The sequence below is a fragment of the Triturus cristatus genome, chromosome 9, assembly GCF_964204655.1.
Source record: "Triturus cristatus chromosome 9, aTriCri1.1, whole genome shotgun sequence".
Classification (NCBI taxonomy): domain Eukaryota; kingdom Metazoa; phylum Chordata; class Amphibia; order Caudata; family Salamandridae; genus Triturus; species Triturus cristatus.
In genome coordinates this window covers 694,676,188-694,702,052 of record NC_140592.1, presented here as the reverse complement: position 1 = coordinate 694,702,052, position 25,865 = coordinate 694,676,188, and the positions used below count along the sequence as shown (strand labels likewise).

General features: G+C 43.9%; 1 protein-coding gene across 3 annotated transcripts in view; it reads left to right on the top strand.

Annotated features, from left to right (window-relative positions):
• The window catches only part of LOC146798519 (ephrin type-A receptor 4-B-like), a 239,340-nt gene that overhangs the window by 15,178 nt on the left and 198,297 nt on the right, over nucleotides 1–25,865 (top strand). For 2 of the 3 annotated variants that reach the window (XM_085625812.1, XM_085625811.1), the window contains exon 2: nucleotides 571–656. The exons of the other annotated variant lie outside the window; for it this stretch is intronic. The gene's annotated coding sequence lies outside the window, so the exon portion shown is untranslated. The remainder of the gene's footprint in view (nucleotides 1–570; nucleotides 657–25,865) is intronic. 3 annotated transcript variants of the gene reach the window in all.

Genomic DNA, 25,865 nt, shown 5'->3' with positions numbered 1-25,865 from the left:
ATGCGTGGGACTGCGCATAAGCCCGTGGGGACGATTTGTAGCTCATGCTCGTGGCTGTGGGTTATCGTACGCACTGCCTTGAAACTTCCTGTTATGTAACAACTACTACCAGGATGCCGATTTTTTTTACTCCCCTTTGGGATATGTTCTCATATATATGTGTTTTGTGTCATTTTGTGTGGTTATGGGCTCTTTGCTTGCGACATGGCAAGGTTAGACTTAGCATTGTTGTTGATTGTTAATGGGGGCGTTCCACTTGTTTCTTGTGTGCGCACCTGGTTGGGGGGTGCACGCCTTACCTGCCCCAGTGTCTACCGGTTTGGATCATTTTCAGCTCTATCGTGCGTACTTCACAGGTCCTAGTTTCGACCGGTTTTATGCGTTTTTTAGTTTGGTCTCACTTTCCTTATTAGTGAGTTATTGATTAACATGTTATTATGTTGCTATATTGCCACAAAATAGTGAACGTAATTAGAGAGACTATATGCAGATTATGTATAGTTATATTAGTAATAAAATTTTGGTACCGATTGCCATGTATTAAGAATTTGGTCTTATGCTTCTTTACAGAAATTTGAAGTTCTTGTGAAATACACTAGACTTCTTGGAAATTACAAGACTTGCTTTATTCACAAGAAAATACATATTGATCCAAGGTATGCTTATCTATTGGACTGGACTGTTCCCTTTTACACATCTACTTCACTTTGTATATATTTCTTTTTTCTCTTACTTTCTCACTTTTTCTGTTTATATTCACGGATTCTTCTAATCACTCTATTCTAGGTTTGCTTGCTTTTTGGATTGGACTGTTCTCTACAACATATCTATTCTACTTCATATATATTTCATTTCTTCTTTTCCATTTTTTTCTGTTTACACTTATGGATTTTTTCTAATCATACTATTCTAGTATATACTTTCTGACCTCTTTTTGATGTTCAAAATACCTGTTGAGGTTTATTTAACATGTGTCTACCAATACCTAACAGGTTGACAATTTCCTAAAAAAACTTAGTTGCCGTTACTCAAACATTTGTTTGTATATATGTTTATAATGTGATGCAAATGTCTCAGATGTTGATCTGTGTAATTTTATGGGCATTTTTAAATGTTGTCGAAAATCTGTTTTGTCTTTATAATTTACATATTATATGGTCATTTGTTCGTGTTGCTAGTCCTGTGCTTTATGATTTATTTGTAATATCTATGTTGTTTTATCATGTTACAGCCCTGATGAAGTTCCCCTTGAGGGAGTGAAACGCGTTGGCTGACCATTCCTTTTATCTACCAAAATTTAAATGAAAATTGAAGAGGACATTTAGTTAAAAGAATTTTTTGGCTCATTGGACTATCTTATTCGTGCACCCCCAGTTTCATTTATTTTTAAATGGACATTTGACCTCTGTCTTTGAACGCACAACAATTGTGACAAGAGAAAACAAATTTCAAAGTTATCTTTAAAGTTCATTCAACTTCCGAACTACAGCATGATTGTTTTGTGGGTGCTGCAACCCCACTCGCATCTCTACTTCTAGTGTCTATATTAGTAGGTGCCCACTTAGGGGTCAAGGTGCTATTGTAGTTGGACCCTTTCCCAGCTATGGTAATGACACATTGCATTGGCTGCACCTCTACCTTCCATACAAGATTAAAAAATCATTCAATTAGTGCCTCACCATAGGGGCTGTATGGTACATCCATATGCCTGTATACCCAGACCCAGTGCCTGATGTTGTATGGAGAAGCCCTGGGAATGACATTCCCGCAGATCACTGGACAGTGCATAAAGAAGCCGTCCATTTATTTTGTACATCAGTGACCAATCAACATCAGACACCCAATCACTACTTCTGTGAGCCACAAAGAAGGGGACAATCCCAAAAACTATTTGGAGGACTGATAAGCATAGACAATGTGCAATGATATTACTTAATCACAGGCAGAGATATCACACCCCTATCATAGTCTAAGGGATTGGGTCTGACTCTGTTTTCCAGTCAAAGCTGAGGTACAGACTAGATACATATATCACGTGTGTAGCAATATCTAGAGTAATATAACATCAATCATGTAGGAGAGTGGAACCTGACTAATGGTTGCCCCCAACTTTTTGCCTGGTATTGGAATGGTTTTTGACTAGTCTGGCTTCGGATCCTGCTATCCAGGACCCCAGCGTATCTGCTTTCTCCCTAAAACTGATGTGAGTACTCTAGGTACAAACCTATTTGGATGCTGGGCATCCCCTACCAGTCCCTTGTAGATGGTACCCTAGGTACCCAGGGCATGGGTCCCCCAGTAGGCCTACCACGGCTGCAGCACTTATTGTGCCACCCTGAGACAGCCATACAAACTGACACCACCAGACCACTACTGTAGTCTGGGCAAGGTGGTGCTGGCACCCCTTACAGGGATATAGGTACCCTATATCCCACCCCATTACAACACATGTAGTCTCATAGGTCACCCCTATAGCAGGCCTTGTTAATCCTACAGGGCAGGGTGCTGAGGTATGTGGGAGGGGGGACCCCTACATGAGTAGGGCCTCTCTGCAACCTTCGTAAAATCGTTACTGGGTTGTTTGTAGTGTAGCCATACCATATACTCTTAACCGCATTATAAGTCTATCGCGATACCGCGATAACTCGAGAATGGCTACACAGAACCATATTGTGTTTGGTGTCAAACATGTAGGAATCATACCCCCAGTCCAGCCATGGGCATGAGGGTACGATTCCCCCCTGCTAGAGGGGCGATATGGGAAAAGCGGTAGAATTTAGACACCAATTTAAAAGTGCACAAGTTTCACAAAATGGCTACTGCCCGCCACCTACACGACCCTGGCTGGCTGTTGCTGGGGAAAACCCCAGCCTCGCCAGCTGGACAATAGGGCTCCTGTGGCAGGGAGGTGCTAGCATCTCCCCAGACAGGATAATGTGGATTGGAACAGGGTGGGTGCACCAAATGTCCTTTCAGAGTTGCACGTAGGCAGCTGCAGAGACCTAACTCTGCATACACCGCTTGGAACCGGTTCAGGGGCATCCAGCCCCTCCCCCAGGCGGGAAACACACAAAGGAGAGAGGGTGTAGCCACCCTTTCCTGCCTCACCACTCATTGGTGGACACTACTCTGGACACTCCCCTAATCTTGGGGATAAAGGTGAATAACGTGGCCCCAGAGCCTCAGATTAATCTTGAACTTCACAGTCTTGACCTTCGACTTGCTGCTGCCCAGCTGACGGAAGAAATCTCCCTTGGGATAAAGGAGTTATCCCCCTGCTTGGCAGGCACCTAAAACACTGCAAGTGACCCGGTTGGAACTTCACTGCTCTGACGGACTTCGACGACTTCCAGCACCCTTGAGGTGGGTTTCCAGCGCATCCCAGAGGCCAGTGAGTGTGCTCAATGAGTTTGGGCACCGTGGACCGCATGGGTGCCGAGATCCCCAATACCCCAGGACACCAGCCACCTCTTGCGTAGCACACGACCCTGACCAGTGGGGAAGTTGTGCTTTGGCCAGTTTTTGAGCCAATCACTCTACAGGAATTGTGCCAAAGACCAGTGCCCTAGCCCCCTCCGGTGGCCCGTGGGTGCCCTTTTACGCACGCCAAATTGCCGCCTCCCGCGGTCCCTTGTCTCTCAACTTGTGGGCCCTAGCAGAGGTTTATTTCAATGAACAAGAGTTCCCCTGGTTGCTCCAGGCCTGCTCTACAGTCTCTCCAAAGGAGACCTCTCCCAGACCTCGTGGGTCTGCACTGTATCTGATTTGTTTATTCTTCGTGGGTTGCGGTTGCCAAGACTTAGTGGATCCAATCTGGACACTAACACTGCAGCGACCCTCATCCGACGTGGGACAGTTGCCCTCCGGAAGCTGGCCTTCCTTGAAGCCTCCCGGAGCCCGTGGCTGCTGATCCAAGCGACAGCACCTCTCACCTGAAGCACCCGACATCGAAGGGCTCTTTGCTTTGAGCCTCCTGGTCACCTTGCCGTGACCCAGACTCTGTCCCCTCTGCTTTCAGGTTCTTCTCTACAATCTTCACATCTTTGATCTTCACGGCATCATCGACGCTTTTGGCTAGCAGCACTTTTGAACATTTTCCTATAGAAAATCAGCCCGCGACCCGACACCAGAATCGACCTATGCACAAGGCTTCGTTGGGGCAGGTAACAGTGGTACCTCGGTACTCTCGTGGTAGTGGGCTCCTCAAAAGCTTAAGTCTAAAGTTTTAACTTTGTACTCTTGCTAGAAGTGACTTTAATCTGTGTAATTTAAACCGCAACATTCTCCATAGGCTAACATTGAGATCCCGATAGCAGCTCTTTGCACTGCACACGTCTCCCGTGGGTTCCCTTCCTCATAACTGTGGGTGGATTCTAAAGGGGCAAGCGATCCTGAATGCCCTAGGCATTGTATGTAGAATTGTCGTGGTTCTTATACCACTTCTTTGATATATGGTTTGGTCCCCCCCTGGGGCCCATTGATTTCTGTGCTATTTATTGTGTTTATAAATGCTTGTTTGAAGTGTAACTTTGCCACTAGTCTCATAAAGCGACTGTGGGATTCTGTCTAGAATAAATACATATATTTTATATATATACCTGTGTGGGCTACTCTTTCATTTGGTTATTCAAGAGGTTATTATGGTAAAACAATAAGCTTAACACTCCTTCAAGACTTAGCCTGAAGGCCGCTCTCCACAGCTACCACTAGGATAGCTTTCTTTAAAGGTTGTCTTAAACCTATCATCCATAAGAGTCGAATTGGACTGGTGCAAGGTGACCACTATAACTAGTGACCAGCATATGCCAGGCCAACTTCTCACATTGGTGTGCAGCGGTTGGATTCAAGCTTGCCATTGTTTTACCAGATAACAAATTGAATTTCTAAAGTGAAAGCCACTTGGTACTAAAGGTACATATAAATTCAAGCTAGAATACAATAAGTTCTACTGAACTTAGGAGTTGTGTGTAGAGGATTTAGCACATCTTGACTACAACTCAAGAGAGGGTTCAGTAGGCCACACCTAGAGTAGGTAGATACACCACTATCACTACACTAGAAATGTCTTTAGGTTCAGGTGCCCATAAGGCTCTGGAAGGACCCCAAAGGGTTCCAGTCGACAAATATGATCATCTCACCTTTGCTGATCTTAGGGAGATGTGCACCTTTAGGAAACTGAAGACAAACAAAGGTGCCAATACTCAACGCCTCAGGGAGATCCTGCTCATAGCAGACTTTAAGCAGACTTTAGGGTCTGATGGGGTAGATAGGTTGGGTGGGCACCCCTCAGAAGAGGACACTCCCAGAGTGGACTCTGATGAGGACCAGGAAGAGGATAGTGATCCTGACCTGGAAGGAACAGACCACTCACAACATGGAGGTGATGGCCCAAGAGGCACTCCCTCCATCCCTAAAGGGAGAGTGGTGGATCCAAATAGAAGGAACAGATCCCCCTCAGAGGGGTCCAACCATTCTAGGAGATCCAAAAGGACCTCTGCCTCTCCTCAGAGGAGAGAATCCTCCCAAGAGAGGAACTGCAGACTGATCCAGTTTGAGCAGGCAAAACTAAAGCTCAGGAGAGAACAGTTAGCATTGGACAGGGAGTCCCTGGAGCTTCAGAAAGCTTCAAGAAAGTGGGGTCTAGAGACCCCTGGTGGCAGTGATGAAACCCCTAGAGTTAGAGAGAAAGTCCCTGACAATAGGAACCTCCACAAGATTGTGCCCCCCTATAAGACAGGGGATGATATCCACAAATGGATCTCTGCTCTTGAGAGGGCCTGTAAAATACAAAGGGTCCCAGTAGAGCAGTGGGCAACAATCCTATGACTCTCCTTTGCAGACAAAGGTAGAGACAAGCTCCTCTCTGTAAGAGAAGAGGATGCTGATGATTACTATATCTTGAGAGATGCTTTAATAGATGGGTTTGGCTTAACCACTGATCAATACAGACTTAAGTTCAGAGATACCCAAAAAGCACAGGATCAAGATTGGGTAGACTTTGTTGATTGTGCTACCAAGGCATTGGAAGGTTGGTTAAATGGCAGTAAAGTTAATGATTATAAAGGATTGTATAATCTCATAATGAGGGAGCAGATTCTTAATAATTGTCATAACCAACTCTTACACCAGCACCTGGTGGACTCTAATCTGACCTCTCCCCAAGAATTGGGAAAGAAGGCAGACAAATGGGTCAGAACCAGGATCAGGCCCAAGAACCAAGGTGGTGACCAGAAGAAAGATTGTACCAAGCTCAAAGAGAAAGGTGGGGATAATAAAACAGAAAAGTCCCCTGAAGGGCCCCAAAAACCCAGTGCTGGGGGTGGGTCACAAAATGCTTCCTCTTCTAACAAGAAACCATATTGCCATGTGTGTAAGCAACCTGGCCACTGGAAAACTGACTCCAGCTGTCCAAAGAATGGCAATAAAGAAAATGTTCCTCCCATTGCAGCTCTAACACCTCCTGTTACTACTAGTAGTAATCCCCCAGGTGGTGGGAGTGCACCCAAAAATTTAGTTGGGCTTTCTTGGGGAACGCAGGTGGACTCTGGCCTAACCAGGTCCCCTGCACAAGCAACTCTAGTCTGTGATGGTGGCATGGGGTTTGCCAACTTTACCATGAGCCCCAGTATCCTGGGCAGGTACAGACAAGAGCCCATGATCAATGGTCAGAAGGCTGTGGCCTATAAGGACACAGGGGCCAGTGTCACCATGGTGACCAAGAGGCTAGTGCCCCTAGAACAGCTTTTACCTGGGTTTAGCTACCAGGTGACCAATATAGATGGAATCAGGACAGACCATCCCATGGCAGTGGTAAATCTCAGCTGGGGAGGGGTCACTGGCCCAAAGAGAGTGGCAGTGTCCCCAAACTTGCCTGTAGATTGTCTACTGGGGAATGATCTGGAAATCTCAGCCTGGGCTGAGATTGACCACAAGGCCCATTTGAAAATGGTAGGAATCCCTGAGAGAGTGGATGAGACCCTGAGGGCCTCACCTCCACCCCAGGAGAAAGTAAAAAGAGTGAAGCCTAAAACTATGGATCACTCTACCCAAACAGAGAGCATAGGGGAAGAGGAACAGTCCTCCCCCCACCAGACTAAAGGTAAGGGTCAAGTTTCTCAGGGAACTGATCCTGCCCCTTGTGAAGTAACTGCCCCAGAAGTGGACAGGCCTGGCCTGGCCACCTCTCTGATGGCAGGGGACCCTTCCAAGGTGGTACCCAGTCTGGAGCAGGTATCCTGCCACTCTCTACCCTGCCTCAGTCAGCCCAGGGAGGTCAGTGGACCCTTAATGGGCCCATGCCCAGAGGAACCCCCTCATCAGCAGATTAGGGACACCCAGCAGAGTAGTTCTAGCCAGGTGAATATTCCTCTACAAACTGAGGGATCCCCCTTACCCTTAGGTATAGGCACCCCTCAAATGGATGTTGTTGGGCACAGGGAAACCTGGGGCATAGTTGCCCCAAACCTTCCAGTGCCCTCCACTATTCCAACCAAAGGGACCCAACCCCCAGCTGTAGGCGGCAGCCAGAGGTTGACCCTTGGGGCCAGATATGACACAGTCATGGGCAGAAAGGCTTCCATGGTGACCAGTGACCTGAGGAGGTTGAGACCAACCCAAATAGGGCCTCACTTCCAGACTCAGACACCCCACCAGCCCACCTCTGAACCAAAAACCAATACAGGTAATTTCCCTAGACTTTGGAGAAACTCCAGAACCCCTTGGGTTAGGATTTCCCAAGTGGACCATGAGACAGGGAGCAACCATGCTAGTGCAGGTTCTTCCTTATATGGCCACTCAGGAAATAAATGTTATAGAGAACAGTGGTCCCTATTCAGGAGGAATACAGTGTGATAGATAACCATACACTTTGAATAGAATATATGTCTTTTGTTCAGCCGGACAAGAATTTATTTTCATAGTATTTTTCAAAAGTAGTATCAAATAAAACATTCAAATGACAAGTGGGCACAGCCGTGACCAACAGAACACAAGACAGAACAATGAACACAGAATTGGCCAAAAGGCAAGCCAAAATGGGTCAGTACAGTTGTTCGCAGTATAGACAGACACAAATTAATCATTTAACAGCATTGCACAATGTGTTATCGCTTGAGTCTAGTGCATAGGGTGTTTGGGTGTCGACGACGTTTCGATGCCACATTAAATATAGGGCATCATCTTCAGGACAAACAAATAATGCACTGCTGTCTTGATAATATATCACACCTTTTTTACAATTCTAAGGTGGCAGAGAGTCGACGGTTCATTATAGGCGCAGGAGCGCTCAACATCTGGACTTTGTAGGTTGCTGACACCAGCGGGATCAATTCTGTTTGCTTTATGGCAGAAAGTCCTGTTGGGTGCTGTGTGCCAGCTGTTGGAGAATGCATGATCGCATTACTTCAGTGAGCGTGGGCAGTATCGCGCGGCCTCCTCTTGCGTAGCACACGACCCTGACCAGTGGGGAAGTTGTGCTTTGGCCCGTTTTTGAGCCAACCACTCTACAGCAATTGTGCCAAAGACCAGTGCCCTAGCCCCCTCCGGTGGCCCGTGGGTGCCCTTTTACGCACGCCAAATTGCCGCCTCCCGCGGTCCCTTTTCTCTCGACTTGTGGGCCCTAGCGGAGGTCTATTTCAACGAACAAGAGTTCCCCTGGTTGCTCCAGGCCTGCTCTACAGTCTCTCCAAAGGAGACCTCTCCCAGACCTTTTGGGTCTGCACTGTAGCTGATTTGTTTATTCTTCGTGGGTTGCGGTTGCCAAGACTTAGTGGATCCAATCCGGACACTAACACTGCAGCGACCCTCATCCGACGTGGGACAGTCGCCCTCCGGAAGCTGGCCTTCCTTGAAGCCTCCCGGAGCCCGTGGCTGCTGATCCAAGCGACAGCACCTCTCACCTGAAGCACCCGACATCGAAGGGCTCTTTGCTTTGAGCCTCCTGGTCACCTTGCCATGACCCAGACTCTGTCCCCTCTGCTTTCAGGTTCTTCTCTACAATCTTCACATCTTTGATCTTCACGGCATCATCGACGCTTTTGGCTAGCAGCACTTTTGAACATTTTCCTATAGAAAATCAGCCCGCGACCCGACACCAGAATCGACCTATGCACCCGGCTTCGCTGGGGCAGGTAACAGTGGTACCTCGGTACTCTCGTGGTAGTGGGCTCCTCAGAAGCTTAAGTCTAAAGTTTTAACTTTGTACTCCTGCTAGAAGTGACTTTAATCTGTGTAATTTAAACTGCAACATTCTCCATAGGCTAACATTGAGATCCCGATAGCAGCTCTTTGCACTGCACGCGTCTCCCGTGGGTCCCCTTCCTCATAACTGTGGGTGGATTCTAAAGGGGCAAGCGATCCTGAATGCCCTAGGCATTGTCTGTAGAATTGTCGTGGTTCTTATACCACTTCTTTGATATATGGTTTGGTCCCCGCCTGGGGCCCATTGATTTCTGTGCTATTTATTGTGTTTATAAATGCTTGTTTGAAGTGTAACTTTGCCACTAGTCTCATAAAGCGACTGTGGGATTGTGTCTAGAATAAATACATATATTTTATATATATACCTGTGTGGGCTACTCTTTCATTTGTTATTCAAGAGGTTATTATGGTAAAACAATAAGCTTAACACTCCTTCAAGACTTAGCCTGAAGGCTGCTCTCCACAGCTACCACTAGGATAGCTTTCTTTAAAGGTTGTCTTAAACCTATCATCAATAAGAGTCGAATTGGACTGGTGCAAGGTGGCCACTATAACTATTGACCAGCATATGCCAGGCCAACTTCTCACAAATCATATTTGCCATAAAACTTGCATTGAGAAATAGGATAATTTCTTTACCAAGGTATGCAGTCTGATGCTCCTATGCTTTACATATGGATCACATCCGTTTAACATCAGTGGTCATGTATCATATAAAATGTAAGTGTCAGTGTGATATTATGGAAAGTGTGTGAGGTGGCATGAGTGCAGATTTTCGTCTGGGCATCTCAGAGGTTATCGCTCATTTTGTGTTGATTGGTGTTCTTAATCAGTCTCCCAGGTTTATGAGCGCTAAGAAAAACAACCTTTTATCCATATAATCACTCTCAAAAATGTGGAAACGTGTTCATGTGAGTGTATCTATTGTAAATTCACATACATCTTTTTCCAAAACTTGAATGGTAGTTGGTCTTTTAAGTGACACCAAGTGAGAATAGTTGAAAACAAAAGGGAGGTAATCTTGTTTTGTAGATTTAAAGGGGCTGTTTTAAAAAAAAGAGAAGCAAATGTATTTGAAGTTATTTTGAGGTCTGGCGTTACCCATGGTCTTTTTGTTTTAATAAAATTATAAGCATAGCATACTTATGGACAGTGCTTAATTGGAGCTAGGGGTTTCCAGTGCTCAGAAACGGCACTTAATCTTCGACACCGTAGTTTTTCATGAGCACCAGTTAAGGAGACATTCATTTATGGGAAGCACGGGGAGATTAATTGATTTGCCCTTAATCAAAATATGTTGATCTGACGCTGAGACAAACCTGGTTCCTGAGCTGCGAGGTCAGCAGCTCTGGCCATTACACAACATTCTCTCCCCACTTTCACAGTTAGTAGTTGGTTCTGTTTTAGGCGCTGCGAACAGGAGAAATGGGCTGGTGCAGGCTGCCTCCTGACGAGAGCCCAGGCACTTATATATTTGCAACTTAACCACTGCTTGTGGGCCCTTTCAGCCAGCCATCTTCATCCATTAGTCTGTTTTTGTATTATTCACATTTTTCTTCTGCCCACTACTGTCAAAGCACTGGGCAGAAGGTTGGCCTACTTCAGGAGCACATCCACACTCAAAATAGTTCCCTTCAGTGCCAGGGACTACTAATGCAACATTTGCTTTCGGATCTACATTCAGCCATTTTTTCCCCTTACATTACCAAACGGCTCAGCAGCGTCTCTAACAATGAAGTTTTGCAAAATCCATGAAAATTTAAAGACGCATTGCGAAAGACAAGCTGGTAGACAACACCAGACACTTTAGCGTTGCCAATACCTGCTTAATTGTTCCCCCGAAAAAACGTTTTTTTCCTTTCAGTATTTCTCATTTCTCCTTTCCATCTTTCTTTCCTTTCTTCTTTTGCCCCTTCCTCCCTTCTTCTTACCCTACTTTGTTTCCTTTTCTGCATTTTTCTTTTTAGGTCTGTGTTAGCCAAGACCTTTTGATTTTACACAAATATATATAATATACTTATTTAAAGGCTAGTGGTTTGTTGTTTTGTCATTACCATTTTGCTACCGCCCACTGTAGCATACAGCATTGGACAATGGGTCAGCCTACTTAATCCCCTGGTAACGTCACTCTGAGTGACCTCATTTTGTTCTTTCACAAGGGGCACATCCTCACATACAGAGTTCCCATTAGTGGCAGTTTTGCCTGATGTGATTGTAGGACACATTTGAAGTGAGCACAGGGCACATTCCAGCTTTATCATTTCCTGTCTCGTTCCAATGCTGTTGTAAGTTCCCTTTGAAGTGGGCTGCAGCTGTTGCATAGCATACCATATTGTGCTCCTGGACTTGGTTTTATGACTGGTTCTTTGATAAACTTTGCCCAGGAAGAAAACCAAATTTTATGGTGTTTAGTTTGCAGCGCGTTTGTTACAATTTTATTTAAACATAGGTTGGGTATAATCGGGGTTTTAATATCCAATATTGTGTACTGTTAACCCTCTTTCCTTTTGTCTTTCCTTCTTTCTATTCTTTTTCTTTCTTTTGCTGTTCCTTTTTTCTTTCCTTCTTTTTCTTTTTTGCCTTGTTCCTTTTCTTTCTGTTCCTTCTTTTTACCTTTTCATTCTTTCTTTCTGTTTCTTTAGTTTTTGCCGTCTTTCTTTTTTCTTTCCTTCTTTATTCCTTCTTTTTGTCCTTATTTCTTTCTTCTTCAAGCTTTCTTACCTTTTTCCTCTTTTCTTTCTCTTTTGCCTTTCATCGTTTCTTTACTTCTTTTTTCTTGCCTACTTCTTTCTTTCCTCCTTTTTTTTCTTTCTTTCCTTTCTTTTTTGCCTTCATACCTCTTTATTTTCTTCTTTCAATTTTGCATCTTCATTTTTTGCCTTCTTCACTGTTTTCCCTTCTTTCTTTTTTCAGTCTTTGTTACTACTTTTTGCTTTCTTTCCTTTTTCTTTCCTTCCTCCTTTTTTCAGTTTTGCCTTCTTTCTTTCTTTCATTTTTCCTTCTTTATGTTTTCCTTTTTCTTTTCTTCTTTCTTTTTTGCTTTCTTTCTTTCCTTCTTTTTTACCTTCTTTCTTCTTTCCTTTCCTTTCCTTCGTTCTTTTTTTATCTTCTATCCTTTTATCTTTTTTGCTCTTTCCTTCTTTCTTTTTGCCTTCTTTATTCATTGCTTTCCCTCTTTCTTGCTTTTTCTTTCCTTAGCCCTTCTCTTTTCATTCTTTCCTTCGTCCCCCATTCTGGCTTCTGCCTTCTTTCCTTTCCATTTTGTTACCCTCCCAGCCTTCCTTTCTTCATTTTTTGCCCTTCTTCCTTCCTATTTTTTTGCCTGCCTTCCTTCCTTTCCACCTTTTTTCTTCCTAACTTTCCTATTTTTTTTACCTTCCTTCTCAAAGGTGAGGCTAGCAGCCAATGCCGGTCAGGTGGCTTTTTTAGGTTTGTGTTAGCCAAGACCTTTCAGTTCACAAAATGATGCATAACATAGTTACTTATTGGGGTTTTCAGCCAGACTGTATGCATTAGTCTGGGATTGTGTAATTCACATTTTTCCTTCACTCAGTCCAGCATGCATCAAGGGGCAATGTTAACCCATTTCAACCATTGGCTAGCCTCACTACGAGTCACAGCATGCTTCCCTTTCACAAGATACACATCCACACACAGGTAGTTCCTTTCAGTGGTCTGTTGAGATTTAAAAAACAATTTTATTTGCCTTTAGCCATTGGTTTTTCAGATTTAATGAGGGCCCAGCAGCTTCCCGAACAATAAAAGTTTAAGACATGACATAACCAGAATTACTAAATAGTTGGCGGCCAATGCCAGACCTATTGGCTTTGCCAATGTTTCTTTAGCACTCTCATTCCATTTACCTCTCATTTTGTTAAAACTTCTCTTTCTCTAACGATGTTTGGTTCCATACCCAACCTTTGTCCCCATCCACAGCCTGGTCACGGTTTCTTCTTTCTTGCACTGTTGTTTATTCGTTTTCAGTGCGTCTTGCGACCATCATGTCACAGATCAAAGTTTAGGGCCACTAAGTACCATTTTATCTGTCAATTGGCGTCCTACTGAAGCTTGTATTGCAGGTGCTTCACTGTGCACTTGCTTGTGCTTCCAATTTAGTGATCCTGGTGGTGGCTGTTGATTGTCCCAGAAAGGAATCATCAGGACCATTAAAACAATTGGTTCAAGCAAAGAAAAGCGACTGCAACAAAACCAGTTCCCATTGGATGGTTAAGATACAGGGGCTTCTGGATTGCAAAGCCCCCTCATGTTTTTCTCAGTATGGATTGTTGGATGATCATCTATTTTAAAGGCCTAAGTGAGCCCAATTACGGTATAGATGTGTCACCACCACCTTATTATAATTGGAGGTCAGCGATATAAGAGGTGATGACATCCGCAATTTCAATGTCCTTTGATTGATTGTATGCATTATGTCTTGATCTACAAATATTGACCTACAGTATTATTTCATCGACTACATCAATTCTACTACATCATCATGGTAAGTATATATATGTTTACTATTTTTAACACCGCATCTACTTACCTAGAATTAACATATGATGTAGAGATTAAGATGATGTTGTGCATGCAATATTATTGTCAAATGATCTAATGCATACAAAATAGTGAGGGTAAAACATTTGACTGGGCTGACCAAAAGCTTATTAGAATGCAGTTGACTAATTTTGGACTTATAATAGGTGAAGTTAGTGTGTGAGATGAAATGTTTTGCATTTGCATAGTTACTAGAGGATTACGGGCGAGATGTACGAAGGCATTTTGTGTTCCCAAAGGTATTATATGTAAAATTGTGCCGTAACAACAGCAGAAAGGCCTTTTAGCATGTAATAAACCCTAACACATTACTGGACCACTATTTAGGTTTGCGTCTAAATGCCGAATCAGTATTTGTAAGGAACTATTCAGGATAAACTGTATTAATGTTTTGCGACCAAAATCTGTCTGCAAAAGATTAATATTTTACAGGTAAATCTTTTTTAGTAGTAAGCCATTTGCAAACAGGATTGGGTCCCCAAGGGGCCCTTCCCCTTTCAGAATGTTGACAAAAGCATTTTTAAGAGTAGACAGGGATCCCATGGACCACTGCCTACTCCCCAAAAAATGTTACTTAAACTTTTCTTTTTTTTAAAAAAAAAACACACCCCGTTTCCCTTTAAGGTAAATACGCTGCTTTAAAACAAATGATTACTTTATTTAAAAGCAAACACAGGCATGGTAGTCTGATGACCAGAGCCAGCCACCATCACTGGCTGTGAATCATAGTGGGTCACAACTGGTCACCTACCTCATTAATATTCATGTGGTAGGTCAAATTGCGGCCTACTACGCTTCGTATTTTGCCAACCGACCTACTAGGTTGGTTCGGAAAATACCACACTTATCGCAAAAATACTAGTTGGAATTCGACTGAAGAGCACTCTCAGGTGTAAGCCAAACCTGTTGGCATTGCCAATGCTTGTTTTGGGTGCTTGGGTTGCCCTCTCAGTAAAAGCAAAAAAAAAAGGGAGCTCTGCCAGCCTCCCAGGAGATGGAGCTGATTTTTCAACCTTTATTTAGGGTAAGAGACAGCTGCTGCTTTGCTTCCAGGGCTGACAGCACACTCTAAGGACGTTGGGAGTTGACAGCACACAAAAGTCCCTTTGTGTCCCTTTAGCAATGACTGTAACCTGTAAAGTGAGCATCTCATTGGCTGGTCAACAGTGCTTAATTTGTTAAAAAAAAAAAAAAACATAAGTGCCAGGGCTCTCATCCTGATCCTACTGCAGCTTGCACCACACATTGCCCCTGCCATGCTGCCACTGATAGTAACAATAGAACTACTGACATCACACTCCTACAATTCAGACTATTTAAGAACTTGCCAGCACAAATCATTTATTCATAAATCTAAAATGGCCGACATTTTCGGCCCGTCTCCAGTTTACCTACATTTGTATTTTCAAAAATCGCCACTTCCCCAATAAAGACAGGATATAGATTCTGTCTTGAGAAAAGTACATTATCACCAAAAGTGCACAATGCTCTGGGCCGACGGGACAAAATATGCAAAACTTCGAATTATGGCCGATTGTATGTAAAATGCTGAATAGTTTGAACAGGTGCAGTGTGGGGAAGTGAGAGAAAATGAGGAAAGTGTTATTTCAGCAAGAACAGATCAACCGTGACAGAGAGAGCCAGGGAAAGATGAAGAGATTCTTGAAATAGAGAGTTGATAACTGCTCATTGAAGGGGGAAACGGGAGATAATGAAGTAAAAAAAGCAGTAAGGGGTTACACGTAACAGATGGAAAAATAATTACCGTTAAAGAGGAAAATAAACACAGGGTGTGACGTGGGGATGGAATAAATGGGGGCGTCTCCAGAAATGAGAAGTGAAAAAAATGCTGACAGTGGGAATGAGAGGAACGTGCCAGCTCAGCAGCTAGATTGAGCCGCAAGCCAGTAGCGTAAAAAAATGCCCCCGCAGTGCGTGACGGGCGAGCTCCAGGGGCTCCCGCGTCAGAGTAACCCTGCCTGAGAGCTCCTGAGTGAGTCAGGCTGAGGAGGGGGGCTCCGTGTACTTTGCGGGTGAGGGGGGGGGGGGGGGGGGGGCTCAAGTTTCGTTACGCCACTGCCGCAAGTCCACCAGCGCTGGGTTGTGGGGCGCAGTACAGGGTCACACAGAGTAAAACACACACAGACCAAACACAGAAAAGATCTACGCGGGCTGAGTGTCCAGTAAAGAGCCCTCTGCGCACTAAAGTTTAATGGTTTCAACTAGGGGTGTGGGCGGTGGCAAGGTTTTTTTGTGCAGCCTTTCCAAAGATGTATAAAAATGTTTGTTACTCCACATTGGACTGCACATTTAAGCTCTTCTGCATCATATTGAAAATCGTGCCAATTGCAACCATTTTATCGAACATCCCCCTAGTTCTTGGCAACAAAATACCTCTGCAGAATGTTTGATTCATATTATAGTGAGGATTCTGCTCGTCTGCAATGCCATTGGTGTACGAAAAGTTCTGCACATTGTAATCTAGCGAACAAAAAATTCTGCATATGTTCCAGCATGGAATTATGACAGAAGAGCACAAGCGTTGTGAAAAGACTGGCTAAACGAAGAGATATCTAAATTAAGGAATACATGGATTTAAAAAAAACATAATTTTGACAAAATAGAAATCACATAGTTGGTGATCCCCTTGGATAGACAATCTCTCAAGGTATGCTTCTAAAGACAACATTTACTATTAATGTAATATAAATCAATTACATTAGCAATCTGTAATAAAATGAATGATGATTCTAATTCATTGTATCAAACCATTGTTTTGCAGTCAATTTAAAACAACATTACATTGACCTGAGTAGAGGGACTCCTGTCTCGCAGAAACCAACGACATGTGTTAATTATTGCTCATTAAAATATGCTAAGATTTAATATTTAAACATGTAGTTATTCACTAGAAAGAGACTGTGCCAGTTGTACTAAACACTTCAACTTCAAGTTCAAAGAAACTTTATTCGGATAACATAGTATCCATAAAAGCACAAAGACACAACAACAAACAAGTTACAAATGTGCAGATTAGGGAGTCATAATAAGACCATTAGCAACATAAAATATACAATAATCTTTAAAATCGTGAGAATTCATAGAACATAATGTCAAAGCTTAAAGATTAGACATCATTAGACGTGCTCGAACAGCTATTCTCAAAAAAGTGCCTGTGCGAAAGACCAACTCTTCATCGTCCAGGGTAAGTAACCTCAAATAAGCATTATCTAAGCTGATGGGCATAAACTTTTTAAAATAAGCAGTTAAAAACCACTTAATATACTTTAAATAGTATTTGCAAAAAAACAAAACGTGCAAAATAGATTGGCCACTCTGATCATCGCACGGACAAGGTGTGTGATCGAGATCGGGATGGTAGCCAAGGGAAAAGCATAATACAAATGTAATAGTGCCTGCCCTTATGCAAAATAAAAGGCTCCTCTCCCAATGGCTCATAGACAGGGAGATGTAATTGGCCAGCGGGTGGACAGGATTTTCAATGGCCATATAGCTGTAGACAAGGGATTTTTTGGATTCCTTTTTGGTCCTTTCCGCTTGGTATAGCGAATAGAACACACTCCTATGCTTGTTTTTATTTGTGGACATTGCTGTGCTAGGATTTGTGAAGCTATTTCCATTGTTAACCCTACATAGGCTTTGATGCACCCCTAATAGCCATGGTATATCCTTCCCCTTGTCATATCCTGTGCAATCAATAATATTCTCTCTAGTGAAGGATGCAGCCGGATTTTTCCAAACGGATAGCCAGAAGAGAGCAGGGCGGGCCCTAATAAAATCTTTAATGAAGTTTAGGTTAAGTTCCCTATGGCAGGTGTATTGAGGTGTGGAAATTGGGACGCCTAATACTTCCTTCAGAATCCATTCTCTTTCTGTCGGATGCAGGAACTCTTGGCAAAGCCCCAAACCTCAGCACCATACGTAGCTGTTGGGACACATTGAGATTTAACATTTTTTAAAATAGCTAAAATAGCACATGTTTTCTTAGGGCGTGGGAGACTAAGAATCAAGTTGGTGGCCTTTGAGAACTTGCTCCTGGAGTGAGCCATATGCTCAGTCCAGGAGCCGTTCGCAGCAAAGACCACCTCAAGGTAAGGAAAGGTGCTAGTACTCGTCAGTTTATAGTCACCCACAGATACGGAACTAAGTTGGCGTTTTCTTGGGCCACACAACATTATGAAAGACTTTTTAAAATTAGTACGTAGGTCCAGGCTGTCTATGTGGTTAACAAAACCCTGCACTAGGGTGCGTAAGGAGTTCGTAGTGCGGCCCATGAGGACCGCATCATCCGCATAGAGTAGTACGGGGAGTGATTTTCCATTGATGTTTGGGACGTCTTGGGTAAGAGATATTAATGTTTTATTCAGTCCATTAATGTAGATGATAAAAGGAGGGGGACCTGAAAGCAGTCCTGTCTGACCCCCCGGCCTACATTAATGGCTTCAGTGACCTCACCCCCACAACCAATCCTGACACAGGCTTTAAGATCTTTGTGAAGATGCGCCAGGAAGTGCACCAAGGGCTCATCCAGTCCATAGGCCAAAAGGATAGACCAGAGCTTTGACCTATTAACGAGGTCAAAAGCAGAGGTCAAATCCATGAAGGCCAAATAGATTGGTGAGGCCCGTGCGATGGTATATTTGCCCATTATTAGATTACGATTTAGGCATTGTTCATTGGTGCTGACCTTACTTCGAAAGCCCAATTGACAGTGATCTAAAATGCCATTTTCATCAGTCCACTCTGATATCTTGTTGTATAGGACTCTACCCAAAATGTTTAAGGTATTGTCAATTAGGGAGATAGGCCTATAGCAATTGGGTTGAGAGCGATCCCCTTTTTTAAAAATTGGGTCAATAATACTTGTAGACCAAGAACTGGGCAGCAGGGCATGCACTAAATTATTAAAAACATTTAAAAGTCTGGCTTACATTTATTAAGGTCAATGGGTAGACCATCTGGGCCAGGGGCTTTGTTGCCCACACTCTGGTGAATCGCTTCTTCCACCTCAGGTAGGGTCATCTGTATTCTAGTTAATGGCCCCGGCTCAAAGTGGTCCGCCTCTTGTGCGGGAGCAGCATACATTTCTGTGAAATGGTTTACCCATGACTCACTTGCAATAGTGCAACTAATGGGGGTAAGAAGCTGCCCCATGGATCACAAATCCCTCACAGCTGACCAAAATGTATCGCCTTTTTGGTGTTTGCAGCTGTTACTAGTGTCTCTCACCGTTTTTTTAAGATTTCCCCTTTCCGATTGAAGATTGCAATTTTGTACTCAGCCTAGCTGATTTCACATCAGAATTACATCTTGGATTAGATGAAAGGGCTCTGCGCAGTTGTTTATTAGCCTCAGAGCACTCGTGATCGAACCATCTATGGCTGAGTTTCACGGGGTAATGGGTTTTGATAGGAGAGTTTTAATTGCCGAGCAAAGTTTATTAAAGTCATGAACAGCCTCGGGGAGTGGATCTTGGGCTGATAAACACAAATGTATGAGGTGCATGTTATCCTTTACCACTGTCTGAAGCACATCATTATTATCAAATCCCCTCCATGTCAATCTCAAATTGTCGGTGGAGGGCGTTAAGTTCCTGGCCCCACATTCAGAGGTGAACGTGGGCCGGGGGGATACACTTAGTCCTAATTTAATTGGGTTATGGTCCCCTTGACTCACAGCAATAACTTCTGCTTCCATTAGATGGTCGGCAAGATGGGAAGATAAAAAGAAAGAATCAATGGTGGAAGAACACCCCCTTCCTCTAAATGTTGGCCCAAGATAATTGTTTGCATGTGTTGTGCCCACAATGTCCATGGTATTGGTGAAGTTATGCATACTCAATAACGTAGCCAGCTCTGCGCCCCTACGACAGGTAGATCTGGGATTATGAAACCCAGAGCTGTGTTGTTATGGCTGATAATTTAGCATTGAAGTCACCCCCCAAAAGGATGCCAGTGATTGTTGCTGATTTTTGCTGGGAATCAAGATGGGAGATGATGTCAAAGTGCTTAATAAAATTTCCATTAGGGACAGAATTAAAATCGCTATTGTAAAAATTTATCAAATAAAAAGAGACTCTCCTTTTATATAATAATGCTTGGAAGTTGTGACTATTAGTAGGTGGAACCTTAATGCTGCCACCAGCAGCGATATTAATTCCGATAAATAAACCCCCCGAGGGGCGGCCCAATTTGGGGCTGGGGCTACAGTGTTATAGCAATGGAATCCATTAATGTGTAAATTTTGGGTGGCCCAGGTCTCCTGAAACATGACTATATCCTGTTCCTTTATTAGGCACAGCCAGTCCGGGTCACCAAGCCTCGGCTGGAGGCCTGCTACATTCCAGCTCATAATACTCAGATCTGTATCAAGCTTAGCTTTAGATATGGTTTGCTGGTTGTTTATCATATCAGTAGAAGGAGGGGATACGAGAGCCCGAGGATTTTCCAGGGGGTCTGGACAAGATTCCAAGGGGAATGGTTGTCAGTCCTGTGTGTCCAAATCAGATAGGGCCTGAAACATGTTGGATATAGAGATGGGGGTGAAAATATTTGAGGTGGGCCTGAATTCTGGTTTATAGAAATAACCCAAGGGGAGCGCGCAAATTCTGGGACTTTGAATAAATGTCTGCTCACAAAGACTTAATATACAATGAACCAAATCCGGCCTATGGAAATTGATCACAATACAGTCCCTATCAATGTTTTTAGAGGATTAACATACCCACCCAACTCTGCAGATCATAAGAATCTCGTTCATGCTGGATGGGTGAAACATTTTGTGTTTTGTTAACCAATCCACAATCTTGTTGCGGAGATCAGCCCAGGACTCCCTCTGGTCCTCTAAAAGAGTGGGGACGCTAGCCAAAACTAGTACATAAGGACAAGTAGCTTGAGGTAAGCTCAAGACATCAGTATTGGGTCTCGGGCATTTGCTCCTCATAATGTTTGTTGTATTCTGGCTTGAGTCGGTTAGTATAGCGCCGGAGTCTACGCGTTCAGGTTGTCTATTGCTTGAACCCAAAGTCCTCATGATAGGCTGCCGGAACGTGTCCTGTGACTTTCCCCGCTCTGTACTGGGTTTCTGCGCAGAGAGTTATTTTGGTTTGCAGCAAGTTATACAAGGGTTAGCAAATAAGGACTCTTTATTCCTGATGAGACTTGGGTTTGCCAAATTGGGTCTTAAATTAGTGTCTGCTGGTGTTAGAAGGCCGTCTCTTGCAACAACATCAGAGTGTAAAGTCTCTTTATTGCCACGACTACTTAAAGTGCCCATGGTAGTAACCACACGATCTAGCTTTTCCCAAAGAGGGGTAAGTTTCCTGTCAATCAGTTCTTTGAAATGAGCTTCTGCTGTTTCCAAATCGGTCTTCACAGCTGTGACAGGAGTGACATCCCCAGTGGTGTCCCCAGTAATAGGTGGAGAAACGGCATCAGTCTGTGTACTGACAGGGTTGGTTAATATTGTTACGTGGTTTGTTGCATTATTAGCCGATCTAGGGCCTTTTGTACCATTGGCTTTTTGGGTAACGACTCCCCGCTTCCGTTTGGCTGATGGGACTCTCACCTTGAGCTTAGCTAGAGGTTTTGCAACCCGTGCTTTCGTGCTTGTGCTGGGTCCATTAGGGGTAACCGTGAGTAACACTTCCGGAATTACCGGGGAGGAATTCTGAGGCAAGGTTGAGGGCGTAGAGGGCAGACGCGATTGTGGGGTGCCACCCAAATTGGGGATAGCTAATGACGAGCGGCCATGTAATGTACTGGGATCTTCGCTTAGTCATTTCTATTTCATGGGTCAGCAGTAATTCAGCCCTAACAATAAATGCATCTAATGTCCCTGCTACTCCTTTGCGCTTGCTGATCGTGGATCTGTAAGTAGTGTAAGGGCGAGGCAAAGTTCAATACAAATGCAACACTATTAGCAAGGATAGGGATATACGCAGCAATACCTGAGAGCTGGACAGGGTGTTCTTGTACAGGTGAGCAGATAAACAGCAGATGAACAGGTACCAAGGTGACCAGGTGTCAGAGGTGAGGCCCGGCCCAGCCTCTTCCGGGCTCCGACGGGTGTGGACGGGCCTGCCCTTGGTCTTGGCTTTGCCCGGGGGTGTGGCCCGGGCACCACAGTGCGCGTCCCGTGATGCGGGAGCCGCGCTCGGTTTTTGAAGCACTTCCGGCGTGGGAAAACAGGAGGCGGGAGAAGCGTCAGTGCCTCCTGGCGCACGTTGCAGCCTGGTTGCTGGAGTCCCCCACTGGTGCTGGTGGCGGTGATGTGGCGTCCCACGCTGCGGGAGCTGCGCTGGGTTTTTAAAGCGCCTCTGGCACGGGAAAGCGGGAGGTAGGAAAAGCGTCAGCGCCTTTTGGCGCACGTTGCAGCCTGGTTGCTGGAGTCCCCCACTGGTGCTGGTGGTGGTGATGTAGCGTCCCGCGCTGCGGGAGCCGCGCTGGGCTTTTAAAGTGCCTCCAGCACGGGAAAGCGGGAGGCGGGAGAAGTGTCAGCACCTCCTGGCGTGCGTTGCAGCCTGGTTGCTGGAGTCCCCCACTGGTGCTGGAGGCGGTGTTGCGGCATCCCGCACTGCAGGAGCCGCACTGGGTTTTTAAAGCGCCTCCAGCGCGGGAAAGCTGGAGGCGGGAGAAGCGTCAGTGCCTCCTGGCATGCATTGCAGCCTGGTTGCTGGAGCCCCCCACTGGTACTGGTGGCGGTGATGCGGGGTGTAGGCGGTGCCAAGGTTTTTTTGTGCAGCCTTTCCAAAGATGTATAAAAATGTTTGTAACTCCACATTGAACTGCACATTTAAGCTCTTCTGCATCATATTGAAAATTGTGCCAATTGCAACAATTTTATCGTACATTCCCCTAATTCTTGGCAACAAAATACCTCTGCAGAATGTGTAATTCATATTATAGTTAGGATTCTGCTCATCTGCGATGCCATTGGTGTACGAAAAGTTCTGCAAATTGTAATCTAGCGAACAAAAAAATCTGCATATTTTTCAGCATGGAATTATGACAGAAGTGCACAAGCGTTGTGAAAATACTGGCTAAACGAAGAGATCTCTAAATTAAGGAATACATGGATTTAAAAAAAAACATGACTTTGACAAATTAGAAATCACATTTAAAATAGATAGTTGGAGATCCCCTTGGATAGGCAATCTCTCAAGGCATGCTTCTAAAGAAAACATTTACTATTAATGTAATATAACTCAATTATATTAGCAATCTGTAATAAAATGAATGATGATTCAAATTCAGTGTATCATACCATTGTTTTGTAACATTAAATTGACCTGAGTAGAGGGACTCCAGTCTCGCAGAAACCAACGCCATGTGTTAATTGCTGCTCATTAAAATATGCTAAGATTTATTAAAAAATATTTAAACATGTAGTAATTCACTACAAAGAGACTATGTGCTATTTGTACTAAACACTTTTTGCAAAATATTGCTCGCAAGTGTGATATTTTGAGGACTGACCTATGTACTCTTTGATGGGTTCACAAAATGCAGTGGCCCGCAATTCGACCTACCACATGAATATTAATGAGGTAGGTCACAAGTTCTGACCCACTGCGATTTGCTACCATCACAGGAATCGATCATGTCTTTGACTGATTTTAAATAAAGCTATTTATAACTACTTATATATGTGTGAATAAATATATATATATATATATATTCACTGAAAAAACCATAGGTTTCACACACGTTATAGTTACGAATTAGCATTTTAAAAACCTTGCAAATTCACTTAAAACACCATAGGTTTCACACATGTTATAGTTAGCTGGACATTTCACTCGTAAAAAACCAATGAAATTCCCCCGTTATAGTTAGTGCAGGCAACTATAACTCACGCGACCGCAATCCTCTGCTGATGACGTCAGATATTACATCACTGTATTTAGACACTTATTTACCCATGTCTTCTTCCATTAATCTTTAGCTATACATATATTACAAATATTTATTTTTCATAAAGACTCATCAGTGATGTAATATCTGATGTCATCAGCAGAGGATTGCGGTCGCGTGAGTTATAGTTGCCTGCACTAACTATAACGGGGGAATTTCATTGGTTTTTTACGAGTGAAATGTCCAGCTAACTATAACATGTGTGAAACCTATGGTTTTTAAGTGAATTTGCAAGGTTTTTTAAATGCTAATTCGTAACTATAACGTGTGTGAAACCTATGGTTTTTTCAGTGAATTTGTACGGTTTTTTAAATGCTAAGTTATTTATTTATTAAAAAAAAATTTTTCAGGTTTTTCACCGTGCGCGCACCGTGAATAGTTTTTTTTTTTTTTAAATCGCGAGGTGCGCGCTCTGTGGGCACGCAGTGCGCTTCGCGCACCGAGCGCCCACGGGTCATAGTGTGGAAATGTGGATTTTCCTGGTCAGTTATGTCCCCTATCTTGGACCCCAACGGTTCTATGTGCATGTCACAAGTACATGTATGTTCCCTCCAGTTCCAGTTATGAAGACGCAAATACATGTGCGTCCACCGTCAACATGTCCTCTGTCAGATCCGCCATGAATATGTTGGATATTCCATTCCTAAATATGAAAGGCCACCGGCTTTATATGGTTCACTTATGCCATTTTACAGTCCAAGGCAAGTAGGCCCTGATTCTGTCATCAAACTCCTTTTGCCTTCTGCCTCTGAAAGCTCCAGTCTGAGCCTGCATCTGTGACCATGAACTCTGTCTCATTCTCTGCGCGGCCCACGAAGCCTGACATCAGCCTATTCTCTGCCAAGAGCTGTATTTCACCTTCGAATTATCTGCTTCCCCCTCAGCCGATGCATTCCTGCCTAGTAGCTTAAGTAAACATTCCTCCAGTTACCAAGCAAAAGGCCCGGCTTCTCTGCCCTCATGCAAGTAATTCATAGCCCTGTCACCATGGAATATTCCCATCCTCTCGCATTCAGTGTAGACACTTAGACGCTTGTACACACACGCACAGTCAGTATAGAATAGATTCTGTCCGAGAGTCCTTCTTTATGGATAACATAGTTCTTTAAACATAGGATGTTAGATATGATTTGGGATTAGGTTGATCTGACCCCCAGACTTTTCGTCTCCACATGTAGAGCTAATGTCAAGTTCCCTTCACCCCCTAGTTACACGTCAATTACACGTCATGCTGCTGCGCGCGCATCTATGTCAAGTATTATCTTATAGATCCACCTATGCATGATATCATAACCAATCATGTGTCTTTTTACTCCTTGTAAACACCCATTTTCGGTTACGCAGGTACCACGTCAAGTTCCTTATCAATTATTACGCCTACTGTATTTGCTTCATTATAACGTATGTACTATAAAAGTTACTTCTTGTCAATAAAGTATGTACTTCACTTCCTGAACCCCGTGGTGATGGAACTTGAAGCATCCGATTATAATCGATTATTGGAATAAAGCCCATTCAGAAACTCTAATATCACGGATTCTGCCTCTCATTTTACTGAGCTATTTTATTATGATTATGTATCAAATTCAGTCCCGGTAAAGGAATTTTTATTTACCACATGATGGCGCCCGAACAGGGACACTTTCTCATCTCACGCGCCGGCGGTGAGTTGTAGGCCCGGTCTCCTGCCACAGCTGGACGGACAATTACGCGTACCAGCAGGATTTCCTGTATCTCCCTCCGGTCAAGCGGGGGCGACTGAGACTACGATCAACACCCAGACGAGGCGGTGAGAAGTGCGAAGTATCCCGACCAGAGCCTAGCTGAGAGAGCAAGATCCGAGGTATATCGAGACCCACCAGTTCGAAGTCTAGCCCAGTTCCCGACGAGTCGAGTCGAGTCCAGTCCGGTTCAAGTTCAAGTTACTGAGGCCTTCCGTTTCCGAAGCTACCCGGTGAGTACCATTTCTGGGGAGGCATTTCTGACGTGCACATAGGTTGTGCCGGTCAAGACGGGTTTGGGTACACAAATCCGGTCTGCACTGTTTTAGCAGTGTATCTGTACTGTTTAGCAGTATATCAAGTATTCCGAAGTATCTAGTAAGTGTCAAGAATTAAGCATGGTGATTTAGTTACGCAGACGATCATCATTGTTGTTTCAGTTAAAGGTTTAATG